Genomic DNA, 3,074 nt, shown 5'->3' on the forward strand with positions numbered 1-3,074 from the left:
CTTGCTCCTGACTACCCTCTGCTTCTTCATTCACTCCTTCTTGGGTTGTTGATGAAGTAGAGATTGCTGCTACTTGGTTTATCTCCATCTTCTTGGTGAGGTCAGCCAGCTGCTGGGTAATGAGCTTGTTTTGGGCCAACAGAGCATCTACATTGTTTAGCTCCATTACTCCTCTTGTGTTCCCTCTTTCGGAAGCATAGAAGTAGTTGTTCTCTGCTACTGTTTCAATAACATCTACGGCTTCCTCAATAGTCTTCTTCTTGTTCAAAGATCCTCCGGATGAATGGTCTACGGCCTTCTTTGACTCAAAAGAGAGCCCTTCATAGAAAAGGTACAGCTGCACCCATTCGTTGAACATATCTGGTGGGCACCTCCTTGTTAGGTCTTTAAACCTCTCCCATGCTTCATATAGAGTCTCACCATCTTGTTGCCTGAAAGTTTGGACCTCAGCTCTCAGCCTATTGATTCATTGAGGAGGGTAAAATCTTGCTAAAAATTCGTTCACCACGTCTTCCCAAGTTATCAAGCTTTCCCTTGGGAAAGATTCCAGCCACTTGGCTGCTTTGTCCCTAAGTGAGAATGGAAATAAGAGCAGTCTATAGGCGTCAGAATGAACACCATTAGACTTCACTGTGTCACATATTCTCAGGAAGGTGGTAAAATGTTGATTGGGGTCTTCTTGAACACCTCCTCCAAACGAACAGTTGTTCTGAATAAGGGTGATGAGCTGTGGTTTAAGTTCAAAGTTATTGGAATGGATTGTTGGCTTTTGGATGCTACTTCCACATTTGCCTAGGTTTGGATTGATGTAAGAGCCCAAAACTCTTCTATCTTCCCCAGCATGATTTGCTCTACCTCCTCCCCCATGGTTGTGATCCTCTTCTTCATGATGGTTTTCTATGTTGTCTTCCATGTTTGGTTCAAAGAATTCCTCTTCTTCCTCAGCACCAACCACTTTCTTTCCTCTTGCCTCCCTCGTTAATCTAAGGAAGGTCCTCTCAGGTTCAGAATCGAAGGAAGTTGAAGCCCCGCTTCTTCTCCCTGTCATACAACCATCAAGTGCAAGCAAGAAAAGATAGATGCAGAAAGTATTTGGGTCAGAATTATTGTTAGTTGTGGGTGATGCAATATATCAAACAGTTAGTGGGTTAGCAAATAGAATTGAAAATAACAAAGAAAAACAAAAAAAAAAAAATAGAGGGGGAAGGGAAGAAGTTTAACTAAAACAGAAAGTAAATCACTCAAACAGAAAATGAAATTCACAAAATAAAAATGCTAAATCTAGTGATCTTCCAATTTAATTATTGTTGATGCACAATCAATCCCCGGCAACGGCGCCATAAACTTGATGCACGGAAAACTTGTCTCACAACAAATCTCCCTTCGGCAAGTGTACCGAATTTGTCGTCAAGTAAAAACTCACAATAGAGTGAGGTCGAATCCCACAGGGATTGATTGATCAAGCAACTTTAATTAGAAGAATGTTCTAGTTGAGCGAATCCAGAATTTGGGTTGAGAGTTGCAGAAAATAAAATGGCGGGAATGTAAATAACAGAAAAGTAAATGCTAGAATTAAAGGACTGGAAGTAAATGACTGAAAATAAATTGCAGAATTGTAAATGGGAATGGGGGATTTGCTCATAAAAGTAAATGGCAGAAATTAAAGAGAATGGGTAAGATCAGAGATGGGGAGTTTATTAGGCTTAGGAGATGTTGCAATTCTCCGGATCAAGTTCATTTTCATCTCTTCCTCAATCAATGCACTCATTGATCTCCTTGGCAATCTTAATTGATTGAATTACAATTTCTTGCAATTCAATCTCTAAAATCTTGATCAATAGCCAATTCCTTGGTCAATTACTCATGAGAAGAGATGAAGTATGGTCACTGATTATACCACATGCATTTCCCAAATCAAGTATTGAGAGGGTTATAGTCACATACCCATCCAAACCCAATTTGGTCGAGCATGAGAAAGCATTTCTAGCTTGATCTCTTCATTCCTCTTTCAAGGTTCAGAAGAGATCCAAGTTTGAATAGCTTCTTTACCAAGATAACTACTCAATTGGATGAAGATCGAAAGCTTTCAAGTAAAATCAAGAGAAAAGATAGAAGAAGAATAATGAAAATTAGTATTGATCCATCAAATTACAATAGAGCTCCCTAACCCAATGAAAGGGGTTTAGTTGTTCATAGCTCTTGAAAATGAAAACAAAGATGGAGAATACATCATAAAACTAGAAAATAAAGAGAAAGTAAAATACAGAGAGTAGTTCTCTTTTTCCCAACTTCCAGCCTCCTCAACAATTCAAAGCTACTCCTATATATACTACTTCTCTCAGCTTCTAGTTGGCTCTTCAAGTCTTGGGCCTTTGGATCTTGAGTTTGAAGCAGTTCTCTTCTTCATTTGGGCTTGGCTTTACTTGTAGAGAGAAAATGTGAAGTGGGCAGAGATTTTAGCTCAGGACGTTAGGGGTGTTAACGTTTAGTGAAAATATGAGTTCGAGAACATTAGTGACAATCAACTTTCTCACTAACGTTACTAAATAAAAGCCACGTTAACTTCAACGTTAGTGGCATAAACGTTGCCACTAACGTTGCCTCTAAGTCCTTCGTACACGTTATTTAGACTTAACATTCCCAATAACTTTGAAAAGCCCCCTTTGTTCCCTCGTTAGAGCCCACGTTAAGTTAGTTAACGTGGCTCTTTAACGTGGGCTTGCCATCCTTCGAGAACGTTAGTGACACTCAACATTGTCACTAACGTTCCATGGTGCCCCTATGTGTCACGTTAGAGTCCACGTTAACTAGGTTAACGTGGCTTCTAACGTGGCCATGCTTAGCCATCCCCAACGTTAGTGACAATGTTGAGTGTCACTAACGTTGGCCATTCTTTCACTCATCAACGTTAGCTTCCACGTTAACTAAGTTAACGTGGAAGTTAACGTGGCTCCTTGGGGGGTTGTGTGGTTGCTTCCAACGTTAGTGACAATGTTGGGTGTCGCTAACGTTGTCGACCATGCTTGCTTCTTACGTTAGCTCCCACGTTAACCAAGTTAACGTGGGAGTTAACG

The 3,074-nt window shown here is 40.3% G+C and overlaps 1 non-coding gene across 1 annotated transcript; it reads left to right on the top strand.

Moving 5' to 3' along the window:
- The first annotated feature begins 353 nt into the window (after positions 1-353).
- LOC148548129 (small nucleolar RNA R71) lies at positions 354-460 on the top strand. Its single transcript, XR_015898101.1, has one exon. It is a non-coding gene; the product is annotated as a small nucleolar RNA R71 (small nucleolar RNA).
- The last annotated feature ends 2,614 nt before the right edge of the window (positions 461-3,074 follow it).

Source organism: Arachis ipaensis, chromosome B8, assembly GCF_059453495.1.
Source record: "Arachis ipaensis isolate K30076 ecotype BB chromosome B8, ASM5945349v1, whole genome shotgun sequence".
NCBI lineage: Eukaryota > Viridiplantae > Streptophyta > Magnoliopsida > Fabales > Fabaceae > Arachis > Arachis ipaensis.